The 21468-nt window shown below is 33.2% G+C and overlaps 1 protein-coding gene across 1 annotated transcript in view; it reads left to right on the top strand.

Moving 5' to 3' along the window:
* The first annotated feature begins 19364 nt into the window (after positions 1-19364).
* The window catches only part of LOC117115616 (vascular endothelial growth factor receptor 2-like), a 3864-nt gene continuing 1760 nt past the window's right edge, over positions 19365-21468 (top strand). Inside the window, exon 1 of the mRNA XM_033259481.1 lies at positions 19365-19375. The gene's annotated coding sequence lies outside the window, so the exon portion shown is untranslated. The remainder of the gene's footprint in view (positions 19376-21468) is intronic.

Here is a 21468-nt window from a genome sequence, read left to right as displayed (position 1 = left end):
CACTTCCGTGCCTTGTGTTCTATTCAGTTCTTTCACAAAGGATTAGATAAGATCACCATTGTCACACCACTGGAAAGGAGGACAAACTCACCACAAGAGAATAGTGAATGCTGTACCAAAAGGAAACTCATTTTCCCATTAAATGTACTGGAACGAAGTAATAAATATATTCAGCACAGTCGATGAATGGATGCAAAGCGCTGCAGTGCCACGATGTTGCAACGTGAAGTCATACTTCACCGAGACAACCGTCGCCAACTTTGATTGCACAGACTCGATGTAATCCTTGCTTTGAATATTTAATGGCACGAGCAACGAAAGTACAAATTGAACATTCTATGAAACAAAATTCACACAAATGGAGAATACAGATTATTACACAATTTACTCTAGCACTACTGTACAAAAAGTCATTTCAGAAACACTGGTTTAAAAATAAATTTAAAATAATACTAATAACAATGTTATCATAAATTACGAAAAAAACCCCCAAAAAACAGACAGATATCTTTCTCCTCTCTTAAATTAAATACTAGACAAAGTTGAACAGAAGGGTTTAAACCTATTTTAGAAGATAGCCCAAGATGATGATAAAGTTAATGATGACGACAATGATGTTGATGACGACGACAACGATGGTGAGAATGACGACAACATGTGCATGAAAATATTGACATTTTTCTATATATTTATATCCAGTTTGATCCAGATTGATTATGTAATTAACAAAGCAAGACATTAAGTATCAATCATAACAATAACAGGTTTAGCTACAGTATAGAAATCCCCTGTATTCTCTGTAATACCGCCATGGTTTGACACTTTGGCTTCCTGTAGTAAACAAATCACAATTGACAACTTCCGATCAATATTTTAACTTTCCGTTTACACGTTCCAGTCAATACATTTGTATCCAATTTATAGTACATGTCCCAGTCAATACTTTTCCCTCCCACTACTACATATTATTGCACTCGAATCTAATCAATAATTTTGCCTCCCATACACACACACACACGATTGGATCATTATAATAACTAACCATCCTCATTCAACCTTCTGTCACCTCAAACTTCAAAGAAAAATAATTATCAGGAAGTCCCACATTACGAAAACTACCGAGCAGGTGGGCTATCACCGGTGAAACTGTCAAAAAATATATGAAACCTATTCAAAGAAATGATAGCTTTTACCTAGTGTACAGTAACTGTACTGCACAGAGTATTAAGAGATACTGTACAGTATGCTGTACTGTATCTACAGTATAGCAGGCTACTACTGTATGGTTGAATAAAAAATCATAATTTTCATCTAGTTATTTTTTCTAAATTCTTGAATGTTTTATTCTCCCCCACCCCAGTTTTACAGTGCACCCTTCAATTTGAGACCCCTCTAATTCCAAGACCTCTCTAAATTCAAAACCATTTTTTCAAAATACCAAACTACCAAAACACAAAGCTAGCCATCTAATTGGAGGCTAAACCGCAAGACCATCCCAAATTTTCAGGTCCCAATGGTGGTCTCAAATTGGAGGGTGTACCGTACCATATTAGAAAATATGTGTATTTTTGCATCAACTGCCCAGTGTCATTTTCTTAGGACACTATTAGCAACAACAGGGAGCTTTCGATTGGTGCGACGACGCGATGCTAGAACAGAATCACTCATGCGTGACCGTCCTACCTGGCGTCCTACATTCTCTGCATACGTAGATTTGGCCAAATTGCGTTCCAGAATCTACTCGACGAGGTGACCTTAACGTTCTTAGTGACGTCATTACGTTCTACCGTCTAATATCCAAGGGGTAAGGTAGGTTTAACAAAGTGGTTCATTGACCTACAGTATAAAGTGGACCTCAAATGTACCGTAACTACAGTACCAAGAAGTTGGGACGATGTCAATGTCATTCATTGTATTTCCCAACTAGGCATAAAATGCTATTTTTTACACCATGATGGAATTTGTATAAATGTCCAGGAAAATTAAAAATTTATCCAGTTGCAAGCGCACTATTTCTACCCTTCAGTAATTAACATTGGGACATTTTCCCTCTCTGCAAAAGTTCAAATGCAGTTTATTATAATGATTTTCACATGTGTTTCATTAATACATCTGGTTAGGTAATTGTTGATTATATATTTAATTATTGCTTGCTGTTGAGTTTTTTTCCATGCAAGTGCTTGATATTCAATCATGAAGTGGAAAAGTGACTAGAAAGAGCCCTATCCCTCCCTCACCCCTCACTTTTTGTTAGCTTTAAGAACATTTTTGAATGTACTAAGAAATAAACTGGCGGCCGTTCCAAGGAAAAACAACGTACCATAACGTAACAAAAATTCAAAGGCACGTTGTTTTGCTGTGGGATGTCTGTGTATATTTTTCAGTAATAACTCGGCCAAATTGGACAATTTTCTCAGAAATCAATACTTGCATGCTTACTTTAAAGACTCGCTTTCAATTGATATTAGAATGTGAAAATAATTTTTTTTTACCTACTGTATTAACAGATATAATGAAGAGACAACAGTTTCAATAATTTTTGTACAGATTCTTAAATTGGCTGGCAATCAATATTATATACCATATTAAGGAATATTTTTGGTATAAAGAACAAAGTTCTTGTGGAAAGAGTGTCAAGCCATAGTATGGTAATCAAGAAAAAAAATTATGATTAAAACTAAAGCAGACAGTGCGAACAGAAGGAGGTCAGAATTCAGAAGATCATATTTGGTGACAAATTGTCTGATGATAATTATGATGTATGATAATACTGTAATAACCACCACACTACTGTACAGTAGGCCTATAATTTCACTGAATGCAGAGCTGACTATTTTACAACATATATTTTAACACTAAGAAAAATGGTGAATTCTCCAGAAATGCATTAGAGTGCACTTAAGAGTAAAAATCCTCATTTGCATAGTAGGGTACCAATGAATAATTTATACCATACACAGAGTACACAGTAAAGGAGCTTAGAATGTACATTACTGTAGCCGTGCTCAAATACAACTGCATGCCAACCTAGACTAAAGTACTGTACAAACACTGCAGTTCATTTATAATTCTTGGCATATTTACTGTACTGTAAAAGAAAGTAAATTATATGAAGTACACTACTGTACTGACTTCAATAATTACACTTTTCTATTATTATCATATCCTAATGTACGGTACAATTCCTCAGGGAGATTATGGCGCTCACCGACAGGAATTAAGGGCAAGAAATAAACAACTTGGTGAAATAAACAACTCATGCAGTAATTAAGAAAAGGATTTGTACGTATCAATAATCACAACACAAGAAATAGCCTTTTATGGCATGGATGGTAATTAATGCAAAATTTTCCCCATTTCACCCAATAAGCTTTTAATACTGTTATTGCATGGTGGAAAATACAGGCTTGCAATCTTCTTGGCCAGTTGGCCGGTTATCATATCTGTAATTCAGCCAACCTTCCCATTAAAAATTCACGCTATTTTAGCTTGTCTGCCATCATTGCATCAATGATGGTATTTAGCTGTGGCAATCTTCCAAATTGTGGAGTCTCCATTAATTAATTTCATGTATTATAATAGGAAATTTAATTTGGCTCAGGTTTTTGAAAGAAACACCAATGATCGGTGGGCCTGTGGACAAATGATTGAGGTAAATGGAAGGATGTTGTAGGAGCCTGTGTAGTGGTGTTGTACGTGCATTTTCCCTTTACACCTGTAGATGTTTTGTGAGTAACAAATATTTGCTCAATCAACTCACATTTTGCTAGCTAGCTTCCCCTTACTTAATCGTGAAATCCCCCTCCACTTACTTACTGTAACCTTCCGTTGTATAATAAAATACCATATCCCCTTTCCCTTATTTCTTCTACTCCTGTTTTTAAAGTTTGTATTCATTATATTCTTGGTGGCTCTATATTCTGTACAGTTATAGTCAAAAGAAAAAAATACTAGTGTTAACAAAACAATAAAATATTCTGCCAAATATTAATAATAACAAAATAAACTATAAACAGATTTTGTGATTTAATAATCTTAATAATGTATATAAATGCTATTAAACCAGAAACAATCAGTGTGATCATACTGTAATTAGTTTTAAAAATGAGACCAAACATCTACTATATCAATCTGGGTAGGCCTATTCTGTAGAACAATACAGTCGTATAATTTAATGCTTGATAGGTTTGTAATTAATCTGCGCAAGCTTTCTTAACTCAGCATGGATTAGGTAAAAATCTAGCATGTGGTAACTTTAATCACAGCAAAGTACAGACAGGAAAATCAATCCAATCTGCTGAATATTAATGAACACAGCTGGACAATGGAATTATAATTTATACAAATACAAAAACAAAATCCTTGATGTATTATTAGAAATTATTATACTAATTCTACATGAATATAGAAGAAATATTACTTTCAAAACATTATAATAGATTTAATTACATCAAGCACCTGTCGACCACCAAGAATGGTGATTTTGAATAAAAAATAAAGTTTTATTTTTGGCCAGTTAGCAAACCTCCAGCAAGAAAAAGTGGAAATTTCATTTAAAAAAAAAAAAAATCAAAATTTCATATTAATTTTTATTATGCCCCCCGCTCCCCTGAAATCTCCAAAAACAAGATATTGTATTTCTTTAAAATAATTTAAAGCATTATAAAACTCATACTACAGTAGTACTACACTGTTTAATTCATTAAATTATACAATTTTTTTAATTATTATTTTCTCCTCCACCTACAATGTACAGCAGATTGTTTTGGCAAAATAATTTTGCTAAAATGAGAAAACCGAAATTTAATTTTTTTTTCACCCTCCTCTAAAAATTTTTAAAAAAAAAAAAAAAAAAAAAAAAAATGTTCACAAAGCAAGGTATAAAAAGTTTCTCACCCTACTGTAAATAAAATTTACATACTGGAGTGCCTAATGCTAGTAAAGCTACAGTAGGAACAGACGATACTGTAGAGATCTAAATACCAAAAATACTAGAGGTACAGTGCTATTCAGCAGTCCTAACTTTGTAGTATACTTCCTTTAAACTGTTTAATAATCACTACTGTTTAATTAAGTTCAAATCAACATTAAAATAGCTGAAGATTACATCGTTTGTTCGAGCGGGCTAAAGATCAGTATATTTCCATCTTTTCTTTCACTTTTGTAAACTTGCAATTTTTAAATAGAAATTTTAATTAATTCATGATGTACTGCAAGATTGTATTAAGAATTATTTCATTATTTCATACTGTATTTTTAAATAAATATCAATAATTTGATACAGCAGTGCTTGGCTGGCCCATGGTTGAAGATATGGTGACCTTGCTTCCCTGACATTTTGAAATGTCAGCTGCTTCAAGTGGAAGTGTCTTTAAACAGAGTTGGTTGATGTTTTTTATACCAATTACCGGTACCACTAGCAATGATTGTATTAGTGCATCAAATTTTTTGGAGTTTTAATAATAAGTACAAAGTAATTTATTTGGAAAGCTACCCTTTTTTTAACAGTGGCACACTCCAAGTGTTGAAGGTACTGTACGTCCAGAAGAAATACAGTACACAATTATTAAAAAACTTAAAAACAATACAACAGACATCTGAAAAGAAGAGGCAAAAAATATACAATCCTAATTAATCTTATTAAACTTGCACACGCTTTGTTAAATTTTACAAATAATTACTGTTAATTACCGTAAAAACCCTTCCACTGTATTGTATTTATCAGAACTTAATCTTTTCTATGAATTTTTTATTTATACGAGACAGCCTGTGTCATGCACACAAGCTTTCATTCCTTGATGTCAAATCCTAACTAAGGGACCTATTCGAGTATTCAACGTAAACGAAAACAGCATTTAATAAATCCTCTTTTGACATTGATCTTTCGTAATATGATAAAAAAAAAATTATATACATAATTGAATATTTTGAATTGCCTCTTCTGGAACTCAACTTGATTGATCAGATGGCCTCTGGTCACTATACTTTTCATCGCCAATATTTCCATCATTATTGTTTATGATGGTTCATATCTTTTAATTATACCTACATGTATACATACATTGTTTAAATTATACTGTATTACATCCACATTACTTGGAAAATGCTGAATCAATCTTCACTTAAGTGAAATTTGCCGAATGATGAAGACTACCAAAAAATTACAAGATTGATAATTCACGAAATGAACCAAAGAAGTACTCAAGTTAAATAGCAAATAGTCGCAGCATACAGTGTAATATTGAAGTAATTCTTGATGATAATAATAATGATAGATACTGTAAAATAATATGATCATAATCTGTATCTGTTTTCTTTGAAATAATGATCTGGAAAGTACACCCTTTCAATTTTTCTGCCATTAAATTTTATGATTTCAGAGAGGCCCACACAAAATAAACTTAGAACTGATATAATAAAAGACAAATTTAACGAAATTCCAAGTATTTTCTACATTTTAGGCTTAGGTCATGATGGTACAAAGTACAGAAGTCTTCGATTTATCTTGCATTCCTGTTCGCATATTGCCAGTACATAGTATTATTAAATTATTATCTTTATTATTATTCTCTCTGTACTGTATATAAGTTTTGTTAAGTATATAGAAAGAAGCATTGTGCAAAATGCACTATAAAAACATTATAATAACCTGAATTTCTGTGTGAAAAGATGTCTGGAAAAGAGGCTGTTGGTAATGTACTGTAAATCTCTATCTAGGTAAATCAAATTTAAATTGACAAAAATTGTGACATGCAGTTATGATGACATCACATCATGACCATACAGTACACTACAGTAGGCACATACTGTAGTTTGCTAAATATGGACATACAACAATTTTTGTCATTATTTGATATAAAACACAGAACGTAGGCCTGTACTGGATATTTCGAACATTAATGTTAAACTGGCATGATGTATCCAAACAAGGCTAGCCTAGTTTAAGAGCATCATGTTCACAGGTGCTTAAATGTACAATAGCTTTGAAAAAGTTCCCAAAATTATAGTATTTGATTTCTTTCACGATAAAAAACATTACTCACAAATAAAATATTCAAGATTCAAATGTGTATTAAAATTAAGATGCTTTATAGAAGTAAATAAAATGACAACAGAAATCACTTAAAAATGTTTCAAATAAAGTTAAATTATTTAACACAAATATTAACCATGTTTTCTTCTTTCATAGCATAAAATTACCAGTAAAAAAAAATTTGAGGCATAAAAAAACACTGCATGACTTTAATAACTGCAGATACCAAGGACAACAGAAGAACAAAATCACGATGCTAGGTCTCATATAATACTGAGTGTTCATTATGGGATATAACTAAACTCAAGGGGGGGAATTCAATCTCCAGCGCATTTCTTCTTAGCATATTTTTAATTCATTTCACAAGCAGAAAGAATAATGCCTTTAAACTGTGCTGTAATCAGATTGCATGCTAGAAGTTATGATGATACAAACACAGTTGGAAAAAAATAATTTGGAAAAATTATTTTTTTCCAACTGCATGCTAGAAGTGATGATGATACAAGCATCGTTGGAAAAAAATAATTTTTCCAAATTAATATTACTTGATGAAATATCTTTTAACATATAGATTATTTTACTTTTAAAACTTTTAAAAGCTAAATTACTCTTATCATGGAACCCTTTTGTGTTGTACAGTACTGTAACTGTACCGCAAATTTATAATAATTGTTTATCCGCCATGCAAACCTGTAAACAACTAAATATTTTCTGTCAAATATGAACTTGTGTGTTGACGGATATGAAATATAGTTTTAATAGATACAATTTCCCAACATTAGAAATGACAGCTAAAATTGAGGAATGTTGATGCTTCATTGACAATTATAATCAGCCAATACATGAAGATTTTGAAGAATAGATGACACTGAAAGTGTAGTACTGTACATTCAAATCTGCATGCTATATCATCAATAAATTTCTCTTGTTTCTATGGCAGCAAACTGCGTTCACTTCCTTTTTTTCCGCATAAATATTGATTTTGAAATAAGCTACAAAAATCTGATGTCAACTATAGTAACTCAGGTTGTTGTACAGTACATGTTGTGCAGAGTTGTTTTAGATTCAGTGATCCAACCTAATGACAAGTTTTTGAATATATACTGTACTGTATGTTTTAGAGATACTGGCTATACATTTTACATACAAAAGAATTAAGTACTCCATATTGAAATAACAATTATTTGTAATTATAGGCCTCCTATAGGGCCTAATATTATATTCAGATTTCTGTATTGTCCCTTGAAAATAAAAAAAAAATCATGAAACATAAAAAAAATACACAAATCAATGGTGATGTTGGTAGTCAATGAGAGTGGATATGTACTGTACCTGGATAAACCGACAAATTGCGAGATTTGCGCGAGATGGGCACGAAGCAGACGTCTTACCTTGCTCATGCTGCAGTTTAACTAACATACAAATTATCAAATTGAGCTTAAAAATTATCCAATTAAACAAATGTGTACCCTGATTTTTAAACTGGATAATAAAAATAATAAAACACTTCCAGTGAATAGAAGTGTTTCTACCATATTTGTTTTAAATTGATGGTAAATATTTTCAAATATACTAATTTCTATGTTCAAAGTTGATAGTTTCTATGTTACTTCAAATTGGGCAAGTTAATTTAAAAAATGACTTTAATATGACAAAAATATTTGGTACTATTCCAATGCTCATAATATCAAGTGGATAAATTCTTGTAATTGAAATAAAATATAAATTTAAAAAAAATTATTTTAAATATTTCCAATTACAAGAATTTATCCACCAATTTAAATAAATTATTTAAATAAAATTTAAACTTACTTAAATATAATATTTTATTTCAAATATTTCCAATTACAAGAATTTATCCACTTGATTTTAATATGATTTTTTGGTATTTTGTATATGAAAATCTCTAAAATGTTTCAAATCTCAGCATTTCAAATCTCTATTCGCTTTCATCTTTATAGGATCTAATTGAAGATAATTTCTAATGTTTCTTAAAGAGAGAAAAGTGGGTGTAGATCAATGACAAATCACAACATGTTTCCAAAATTTTATTTACACTGTACTACTGTATGCTAATTACATTATTCATGCTGTAGCCTATTAAAACTCAATTTCTTCCACCTAAAATAACATTCATTGCGAATACTGTAGTTCTGCATAGCAAATTCCTACTAAAGCATGCACTGCTTTCAATTTTTTGAAAAAAAAGGGTTTGGGCATGTGAGGTAAATCAACGTTTCATTTCCTCTGGTGGTAAAAGGAATTAATGAAGGAGAAATGTGGCATTGTATCTGGATTAACAACAAAGGGTTGAACAGGTTGAATTTGTAGCTTGTAGCATTATACATCATAAAGCTGCCTTACTGTACTTGTAGCAGTAAACAAACTTGCCACGTATAGCTATATTACCTGATTGATTGATATATTATAAGATTATCAGCTTCTTTATAGGTCTCATTGTTATCAATAAACCTCCTTTTAATGCAAACTGGAGTGGGATTGGTTTGAAGGTATTTGAGACAGAAAGCAAATTAATAAGATACTTGAATCTTCCTACAAAACTTTGCAGTGACAGACTTGGTTGTTTCGCTATGATGAACTCAAGTTTTTCATCTCAAAGTTCTTCATTCCTTTTCTACCTTCACCTTACAAGTAATAATCCAATTGGCATTTTAATTATATTACTTAATGAATGTATAATAACTTAATGCAAAAAACAAATTTTGCTTATGGTAGATTTGTGCTAATTAGATAGTGTTAGATCAGTAATAAAATTTAATATGGCTATAAAAGTGATGTAGTCTCCATAGCACTGTGTACAGGACAAGGTGCCAGAACCAAGCAAGATAGAGAGAGGAAACAAGTAAACAAAAAGACAACAGAACAGAAACGAAGGAAAATTAGAATAAAATGCTGATTAATAATCTAACTGTGGTATACAGTATTCCAATAGAAATATAGTGGTTATACTTTGTAGAATTTCTAATATATAGCACACACTGTACAATTGTATGTAGTATAAGAAACACCATACCGTAGGCCCTGCTGTAGCCTATACCTGTTTTGTCATTGTGTGAGCAGATAGAGAATGGAGGTCCAAGTATCATATTACAATTAATCAATTTAACACCCTCAGACAGTATATGTAATGGGATAATGAATTAATCTAATTTGATGAATGTGTATAGATATCTGACCACTACTTATGGGTGTCTGGTGAGGGTCAGTAAAGCCAAGCATTTACTGTGCCGAACGGCGGTCGTATGACCGTTGAATCCCACTCCACTCAAAGCGAGTCCCAGGTGAGGTGACGTCTTCTACTGATTGTCGGTTGCAGTTCATCATTAAAACAATCTATTGCGCCGGTGTCATGGCGTTCTCTGTAGAATTGTGTCCGCCAATGACGCGGGCAGTGAGCGCTTGGTTTAAAGGCAACTAATGGTCCTATTGTTGACTTGCTTTAATATTTCAAAATCTGAAATCTTAACTGCTGCGAAGCAGCCAATTCATATTCTTGACAGCAATTTGACCTCTGAAAGGTCATTGTTTGTCAAAAAACAATCGCCTAAGAACTGAAAAGCGGAGTTTCCTTCTTTCGTTCTGCCGGGTAAAATCAATTACTTTAGGCGACGTTTGTAGACTAACCTACTTGACCAACGTCGGCATGTCGCGACGCTTGAGTACTATTCAGTGTTTTTACTATATTTCTAGGTTTCCTATTTCTATGTTTAATCGGCTCATGTCTCAGCCACAATATTTTGAGGCCAATATTATTTACTGTACGAACCCAGTTAAACTTATTTACTACCCTATTTCTACGTGCTAATTACATTTAGGCGACGCTTGTTGTAGACTGGCATAGTGTTTTCGGAAATAAATACCATTTTATACAAATGCGCAGATCGATTCGCCAGCAGCTAGTCATCGCCAGCAGCAGCGAGTCGCCAGCAGAGAGATGTCACTGCAGCAAAACACTATTGTACACGGTACCAACGCTGTTCTAATATAGACAATGGGTCGTGCTCATATTATTTGTTATATTTTTATTATTCACTATTTTCACTTGACTCGCATAAATAATTTTGTTCGAAGAACATTTTATGCAGTTGTACTTCGCAGCACTTCACTTGCAATTTGCAATTTCTAGTATTAAATAGGATAGCTTCTATCTGAAATAGTTGTTGTACAGTACATACCTCTAGAATTAGTCGCAGAGTCTGCGATTTTTTGGAATGATTCAAGCCAAGCTGTCATCACTAAAATTGTAGCCCTACAAAAAAAAAAAATAGTTTATAAATAATGTAATCATATGAATTGTTTAGTTCATAAGTTTGTTTTAAGTTATTCATTGTAAATTACTTTTCAATATCATGAATATGAGGCTTGTGGTTTGCATACATGTATGGTATGAAAATAATTTATTAATTGGAATAGTTTCAATTAATATTTATTAGTTTGTAAGTTTAATTATAGCTATCATATATTTTAAAGAAAATGTACTCTAGCTGTTGAGGGACCAACTAATATGTACCTCTAGTCCATAAGATACATTGTATTTAATGTAATGTCAGCTCTGTTTGGTCCAGAGAATAGATTTTTTGGGAAATACTAACTCAAACCTGGAGCTACAGTAAATATAAGCAGTATTTTTCGTAGTAGACTGACCAGGTAAATAGACTTATTTATGCCATGCGATGATACTACAATGTATACTTTAGGGTACGGCCTTCATCCAGGACAAATCTGCGGACCTTATCATTATAGTAGTAATTCATTATAAAAGGATAAACACATTTTAATCCAGTTAGCAATCAGCATCAATAATATGAAAAGGAAAGAATTAAATACTTAAATTACAGTATTACCAAACCACTAAGAAAACCTTGCAATTAATCAGATTAATTGTAGTAGGTGAACCTTTTCATTGTAGGTAAGATAGATTAGCCTAATTATTACTTATCTTCATTGATCATTTGAATTGATTCCAGTGACAAAACACTCGTTTTAAATAAATTTTAAAGACCTTTAACTATTAACTTACTTGTATTGAGTGTGTAATTTCGCTGTTTTGCTGATAAAATCCTCCCATAATGGAGTGCCACTCTATGGATCAAACGAAACAAAGCATAGTTAAACATACAGAAAAATTAAAAAAAACTTTAGACCTTTTCCCACGAAAAATGTTGCATTAGAGATGACATAGTAATCAATGAATAGTATTGTGCAGTAAACAATAACTGTCAGATTTGAATCTGGAATACACAGTAGGCTGATAGATAAATTTAGGTGAAAAATTCAATTGTATCTTTCATTATACTGTATCTTATTGTATCTTTTATTGTCAATAATGATAATACAAGTTTTTATTGTAATACTGTACATCATTTTATCGGGTCTACTGTAAAACAGCGCCACCAACGCATCAACTATTCACTGGGGGACATCCAGACAGAGCACCTTGTTTTTCAAAAATTTCTTTTATTTTTTCCAGACACATCTTCTTTTGATTAGATCTACAATCAAAAACAACTGCAAGTTTTATGCGCCCCTATTTTTTTGTTTTGGCATTTTGTTTAGCCTACAGTAGGCCACAGCACAGACAAAGACTGGTACAGTAATTACGTAGAGCAAAATGTCCAGGCCTCTGTATTTCCCCCATTGGTACAGTAATTGCCAGTTTGACAAAGTTTCATTTCAAATTTGGTGAAAATGGTAGAGTGTATAATTGTTGTCGATTTCTATTGCATACTCAATCTAGAGATGCACCTCAAACGACAAAAACAGTTTTAAAAGTATGGTACCTGCAAAGCACTATCATGTTTAGGTACTTGAAATAATTGGGGACAAGCTCCAGCCATACATGTATAATCTCCCGTGGCTGGGCAAGAATTTAATTTTTAATTACTTTCTTTTTTTACAGTTTACAGAGTACAGTAGGAGGTGGGCTTATTGTGTACTCGAGAAACTACAGTAACTACTAATATAAAAAAGAACCATTTAAAATAAAATCTTCAAAAAGCATCTATTCTTTTTGTGTCTACTGCCCTCAGGCAGTAGACACTTTGCTATCCTGGTCAATCCGGAAGCGTAAAGTTGACATTGTGAGCGTGAGTTGACATTCACGAAAGTGTGAAGTAAGAATCCAGAAGTGTAAAGTTGACATTATGTCACATTCTAATGTGTGATATGGCGTGATTTTACTAGTACTCTACAGTGCTACCCGTAAACTCGGTCATGTGTGGTACGATGCACTGCTAACCAATTCGTCAATATCTATCAGGCGCACAGTTCCGAAATCGAGTAGAAGCGGTTAAACGGGTCTACAGTTGAACTCAGGTCGAGACTGTTTTGCTTCTGGTTTTTCCCGTTGTTTTTTCTACCCTAACTCGGTGGTTTTGGAGTTGCAACAAAAACTATTATTAATAATAGTATTATTTCATAAATCACTTTCGACATCACCGTTTCTATTAAATTTAGCAATAGACACGCACTCCCGCTGGGAGCCTATTTTTTAAAATTGCTATAACTTTAGAATTTTCACTTATTTTTTTAAAATTCCAAATTGATAATACCTCAACTTTCTGGAGTGTCAACCAAGAGTTTAACTCAACAACTGACCAATAAGGCCAGGAATACACTGTACTGTATGTTCTACATTAGTACAATTACATATTGTCCCACAAAAATGCATATGTATACAGTATTTACTGTACATTTATGCTATTATTTTGTGGGATATTAGCAAACAATATCCATGACACATGGCTTAGCGAAAAGGTCCATGTTTCTGATGCAATATCTATCTTGAATTGAAAACTCTATCCCATAATATCCCATTTTTGTACATCTTTAGTTACTTACTGCTCGTAACAGGATATTCAATCAACAATCTGGATTTTTGCGGTTAAAGAAAATTACCAGCAAATTTTGTCATTGAGTTTAATTTTACACACTTGGTACAAATTTGCATATATTACACACTTTATGGTCCTTCATTTTAATATCCTCATGAACATAACAGTCTGTGGAACATGGATCTAATTTAATAGATACATGAAGAAGCAGCTTTACAGTAGTAACAGAAATAACAATAACTCAGAAACTGTTTCAAAACAATTTTAGTACATAAACGCTTGAATAAGCATCGCGGCTCTTTGGTGTAGCGTTTTTTTGAGAGCAGCGCTTATTAGAGAGCGACACTTATTCGAGCATTTACAGTATTCCAAGTTGTAACAGGGAGTTGTTGGTTGTAATAACTTTGACCTCCCAAGATTTTCATTTGTCAGGAACCATGCGAAATGTTGGAAGAATACTTAGTAGGTACTGTAAGTAGGACTAGGCTTGATAACAGAAATTTTTTAATCTGTTTACTGTACAAGTCAAATGCATGTGCACGGAATAACCTGAGACATCGCAGAAGAAAACACAGGCCTACAGTAAAGTACTACTGTTGAAATGGAAAGAGGTCTGCCTCTCAAGAGGAACTACTGTAACGTCTCCCAATTACCCTGTACGAACCTCCCATTTATACGAACTCTCAATTTTACAAACCCAATTTGCGGCGATGATGTCATTACGAATGATCATTTTTTAACAACAAAAACACTTAAAATTGTATTTAAAAGTCTTCAAAAATAACATAAAATGTTACATTAGCTAAGGAAGAAAAACATTTAAAACAATAAAGTGACAAACTAAGTTTAAAGCAAGATATAAATTTTGTTTTATACATTACATATTACATTTGAGCTGTACATGTTTCTTCAGGCATACTGCAGAACTGCCAACTAAACCCGATTCTGTCGGGTGTCACCCGATATTTAAATAAATCTCCAGTTCTACCGATTGAATGTAATTTTCACCCGATTTCTCAGGCCACCCCCCTCCCTCTCCAAAAATACTCCGATTTATGCATAATTTGATTGATTTGATTGTTATTATTCAATGTACTGTATTCACAATTTATATTGAATGCGCGCCGTGTGTAAAGAACGCTTGTTTAAACTTGTTAATTATACGTACAGCGCCGCTAAGTAGTAGTACTGTACCGTACTATGTTTTTCGTTTCATTTTGTGCATACAAAATTAGAAGAACCTTGCGATTCCATACTTTGATATAACTATATAAATAGGTTTACCTTGACCTGGCTGTTATTTGAACATACACGTACGTTACCGAATACCAGACAACATTGTTAATGGTAAACTATACCAGGTCTCTTTCAACATCAGATGGTAATGTATACTTTAAGTGGACACAACTGGTTAATGGTACAACTTATGTTATAGCAACATACTTTAACGGATTTAGTCAGGTGTTTATAAAATACATAGAAAAGGTGAGCATTGATGAAAACGGAACCATTGCGATAACGAACACAACGCGAGAAGATAAGATGTGTATAAGAGACAGGGATAGACCTAACTAACTATTTCATTTAAAAACTCGACACAAACAAGTTTTTGCAGGCAACTGCCATCCTCAGTGTAGAGATGAATAAATAAATAAAAACAAATGGCAGGCGGAAAATAATTAAATGAATTGAACGAAACAGAAAAGGAAATTTAGGCATGAATTAAGGTGAGTAAATGGATTAGAACGAAAGAGTTACATTTACATGTTGTAATTGTGTATTAAGGGAGGACGGCTCCAACTGTTTGTAGACCTATGCAGCGCTTCTTTGATTTCCGTTAATAAAATTATTGGCAGAACATACCGTAAAACCTCGGAATGAAGCCCTGGGCATCTTCTTTATTTTTGCGAACTTTGAATTGGCTTCTTTTTGAGATGGGCTTTATTTCGAGATGGGCTTCTTTTCGAGGCTACTTTTGCAAAGTAAAGAGGTAAGGTGGGGGGGGGGGATTCTTTTCAAAATGAATGCTGTAAATTTTGTGAATTTTTACTATACAACAATAAATAAGGCTACTGTAACATCAATCTGTATCATGAAGAGCATTTAAATGGCATTAAATTACCTAAACAACTGTATAAACCAAGCTTGTTTTTAATTTAGGCCCTATTTTGTTTTTTTGAAATTCATGTATAGTGTTTGTACTCGAATAGAAGCCTATGCTATCTTGAAGAGAAGCCCATGGGCTTCTTATCGAGGCTAATTTTGCAAACTAAAGAGGGGGCTTCAATTTGAGATGGCTTCATTTCGAGATTAAGTCCACTGGGCTTCAATTCGTGGCTTTAGGCTTTATGGTATTATTTTGAAACAGCCCTGGTTGCATAACCTTACATTTGTGAGAAATAGTTAAGAGCTTATAAAAAAGATGCAATTTTTTTATTCCGTTGTTAAATGTACCTTTAGGTGTGTTTATAAATGACGACCAGTTTTGCCGATATGCGAATTAGGCGTTAGGCCTACGCTTCCGCAAGTAAATTTGTAGGCCAGAACGAAGACCAACTAGAAGATTTATATATATATATATATATATATTTTTTTTTTTTTTTTTTTTTTTTTTGGTGGCAATCAAATGTCTAATATCTACATGAAACCCAGGCCAACTACTACTGATTTTGTATGTTCTGTCACAGTGGAGGGCAATCATGGTCAGCTTAATTTATTTATTATTTCATTTCAGTAGTTAAGGTTTTTTCAACTCTGAAAAGTCGCACCTACTTACTTGAGGTAGCGCCACCAACTTAGCAGTGCACTTTAGACGAGGCGTGTACTTATCCTAGTGGAAGCTACCGGAGGCAATCAAACTGACGCGGAGGTACCTGCGTGTACACGGCAGTGATGGCGTAGCTTATCCCAAATCGGGGGTGTGCACCTTCACCCCTCCCCCTCCTCCTTCGCGTTCCCATCAGTTCATTAAATAATTAAATATTTTTTGCTGTTTTTGTTCCTTGTGGTTTAAAAGCTGTTTTTTTTTTTTTTTTTTTTTTTTTTCTGTGGAAGGCGTTATATAAGTTCATGACCATTGACCATTGTAAGAATTAAAACAAAAACTGCGGGAAAAGGTGTTTTTTCCGAAATATTGATGTGTGTGAATAGTTTATTCTCGGATTTTGATAGGAACACCTCAAGGAAGGGAAGCGTGTCCTCCACCTCCTTTTCCACAGTGAATGTTCTGACGTCAATTTAAAAAAAATTGAATCACAAGTTAGCATCATGTTCTGAATTAAATAAACAAACTATCATCTACATAACGTTGGTAAAACCATACTTTACAATCTTTAAATTTGTTGAGCCAAATCATGAAAATATTAGCGAGCACTGAGATAGCGGGGAACCGATAGCCACCCCCCATCAATTTGATTAATTTTAAACATAAAATGCGATTGTGAGACTGTGAACAAGAAGAAATTCTGAAGGTTTTTATTTACTTATATTAGGTGATTTCCAAAATGTAGAGACCAATTGATTCGTTAAGCAGTATTTTTAATGGTTAAAAGAGGCGTTTGTTTAGACGATTAGAAGAATACAATAACATCGAAATTGAAAGGTGAGCATCATATTATAATTATTACTACTGTAATATAAACTCTAGTAGTATTTTGTAGACAAACCAGTCCTCTTCAACTTAGGAATATTCTAGCAGGAGAAATTTAAGGTTAAGCATTTGAAACATATATTTTCAGCTTTCACAGACTACCGTGAAGTACCATGATAATCTCTATCGTATGCATTATGATAGGTATGTATAGTTAGCTAATTCCAGGGAACAGTGCTCAATCTATGTGTCTGCATATATATATATATATATATATATATAAAATATATATATTATGTATTTATATGTATATATATATATATGTGTATATATAGGCCTATGTAATATAATACATGGTAGCGATTCTCAGGAAAAGAATTAACTTAACCAATGAGGTATATGTGTATGGTATGGTGCATGCACGTACATATACCTGTCTCTTATACACATCTAGATATATATATATATATATATATATATATGCCGTGTACGTTCCACATATGACTTGGTAGTATATAAAATACGAATGCACAAAGTAGACACGTATAAACACAAAGTAGACAAAAGCAGACTTTGCCAAAGCTGAGATGATGTATTGCATTGTAAACAACCTTGTAGATATCCCACTTACCCACCTAATTCCTGCTGGTGTGCAACTTAGAGGCCACACACAAATGTATGTCATCCCCTTCGCAAGGACATCTATGTACCAGCGCTACTTCTTCCCTGACACCATCCGTTTGTGGAATCGACTGCCCCAACAATTAGTGTACAGCGCATCGCTAAACTGCTTCAAGAACAGTTTGAGGTCCTCAAGCATGAACCTCCGACACTAACCTATACATACAAGAAGCTAAAAAAAATAATAAAATAAAATTTAAAAAAAATTAAAAAGCAAATATAAAAATAAAAATTGTCGTTAATGCGCCTGCACAATTCTGCACCCAGTATGCACACAATGTACGTAATACACCATTGCTGGTGGTCTGTACAATATTGGAAGAAGAAGAAGGTAATAGTTTGATATAGTAGAGAAATAAACAAATTTTTAATATTTCGAGCACACCTGTGCCCTTCCGCAGTGATAACACGTACATATACAATATATAAGTCTAACCCTCTGGCAGATCTAACCCCCAGGCACATCCTTTCATACGAACGCTGCAACGAAACTGACTGAAACGCTCAAACAATGTGAACAAACGTGAAACTAGGTCGTACCAAGGAGCTTTTGAAAATCATAGAATACTGTATCCATATTCATTAGGTTTGATGCGTATAGCACCGGAAATAAAATATTTGCTGTTATCAGGGGCAGATCCAGAAATGTCTAAAAGGGGGGGGGGCCCGGAAGGGGGGCCGAAAGTTGGGCCGATCGAGACAACACTGTCGTAGGGGGTCAAAATTTGTGTGTTCTAGACGCCCGAAAATAACATTTGAGGCGTTCTGGGCTATCATTTGGTTCTTTTTCTTTTTTTTTTCTTTTCTTTTTCTTTTCTTTTTCTTTTTTTACCTCCCAAAAAGGGGGGCCGGGCCGGCCCCCCGCCCCTAAATTCGCCCCTGTAATCGTGTCAAGCATAGTTTGAAGGCTAGGGCTAAACTTGATACGATTTAAATTGTATTATTCAATTTACGATCAGTTAGTTGTTTGCGTTTATTTATTTTTCTTGTACATTGTTTATCACTGATATGTGCCTCTAATCTAACATTTGATTAATTTGTTAATGTAGTAGAGTTTGGAAAGAGACCTAATTGATGAATTGATTTTTTTTCCAGTTCTTCTCAATAGTTCTTTTGCAGTGGAAGTAACAGTGTATGTAAAACCCAACACGTACGTTACCGAATACCAGACAACATTGTTAATGGTAAACTATACCAGGTCTCTTTCAACATCAGATGGTAATGTATACTTTAAGTGGACACAACTGGTTAATGGTACAACTTATGTTATAGCAACATACTTTAACGGATTTAGTCAGGTGTTTATAAAATACATAGAAAAGGTGAGCATTGATGAATACGGAACCATTGCGATAACGAACACAACGCGAGAAGATACTGGATCGTATGAATGTGAGGTCCGCATATTTGACGATGAACCAAATGCAAACTCTGATAGAGTTAATGTTAATGTATTATGTAGGTACCCCATTTTACATGTATTTTAAGATATGTTATATATATCTAGGAGTCATGCTGTTAAACTGTGCGTGGTGACCCTGCTACAACTGATAACAGAAACTAGAATCCATTATTCGCGATTATTCCCTAAAGGAAGCTACATTAATACCTGTGATTATTGATTCACACGAAAGAACGAAATTCGTCCATTACTTGGGTGCGCGGAACCAATATAAATTATTTACAAAACAAGAATTTAATTTGTTTACTTAAGAATAATTTCTTTGAAACCATTTTTTCCACTGTATACACATGTCGTTTTGTTTTTAGCGATTTTTATATTTTGTATATTGTTATTGACAATATACCCTTTATAGTTTTACTCATTCTGTACGTAGAGGCACCCTGGAGTTGAGAGGGATTTAGTAAACTGAAAAGTAAGAATATTTAATTCTGCATAATAATAATAATAATAATAATATTAATAATATTTATTTGGAAAAAACGCTTTTTTAACAGCGGCACACATCACATCAATGGTGCTTCCATAATAAAACCATAACAATCAAAATTACCGTATTAAAACCAGCACGATCAAAACAACAGAAAAAAGCAAAATGATTAGGGAGAATATGGAAACAATCTCCCTGCTACTTACAAGTAGAACGCAATTTGTAAATACATGGTAGCGATTCTCAGGAAAAGAATTAACTTAACCAATGAGGTATATGTGTATGGTATGGTGCATGCACGTACATATACATACACATACACACGCGCGTACACACACATAGACACGTAAGTATACACACATACAGTACATATGTAAGTACATACTTATAAAATAAAAATAAAAAGGCAAATTAACAGCAAGAAATACTTAATTAAAATTAAATTAACCGCACCAGATAGTTAATCAACATAAATAAACCACATAAATTAATATGATATATCAATCTGCATTGTAATTAAGTTTTGTTTATTACCACCTATTTAAAAACGTCTAAATATGTTTCGAAATCTGCAGTGTAATTTATCCGACTCTTTGAACTTCGAACTTTATTGGAAACATTCAATTCTTTAGTGGTGCATCCAAATTACAACAAAACTTCAAAAAACACAATGGAAATGTACAAATAATTAAATCAAAATGATTAAAAAGTGAACGCCTGTGAGTGCAATGGAAAGAGTATTTCACGAGATAGTGACGGGCTGCCTAACTCAGGAAGGAAGCGTGCCTAGCCGAATGGAGCAGTAACATTCAATGAATTACTCAACCATTGCAAAAACAAGTTGTAATACACCAAATACAGTACCGGTATGTCCTTGTGAAGAATGAAACCCATAAAAATGAATCAAATGATCAACGCTGATCAGTTTAATTTGTTTCGAAAAGTAATGTGGATAGCATTTAAGATCTACTTGCTCATGAATTTAAATATTCTTTACAATGGAAATCGAAAATTTGTCATAATATTACATTTTCACTATATACACAAGTATTATTAAGCATAAGGTGGCGTTTAAATTGCTGCTTGATGATATCCGGAATGGAAAGAGTTACAAAGAGTTAAGGGGATGCAGAAGACCTAGAATACTGGAATAGAACTTTTTGAGGGACCTGCCTTCAGGCAGAACACCTAATGATGATCCATATTTTAAATTTTCCCAATACACACTTAAACCATTTTTATAAAGACTCTCCCTACTATTTGAATATATAACATCTCTAATAAAATGTAATCTTGTACAGTCAACTTAATTTAAAGTCAGACTCCGGAGGGAAAAAAAATGAATATGTTGTACAACTGATTTGATAAAAAAACTCTGAAACGGTTAATGAAATACAGATTTTTTAATTAATATCTAGA

Source organism: Anneissia japonica, unplaced genomic scaffold, assembly GCF_011630105.1.
Source record: "Anneissia japonica isolate Jap-2015-1 unplaced genomic scaffold, ASM1163010v1 scaffold16662_len1167910_cov178, whole genome shotgun sequence".
NCBI classification, from domain to species: Eukaryota; Metazoa; Echinodermata; class Crinoidea; order Comatulida; family Comatulidae; genus Anneissia; species Anneissia japonica.
The sequence above is the reverse complement of the archived record's forward strand: the minus strand, read 5'-3'. Positions and strand labels throughout refer to the sequence as shown.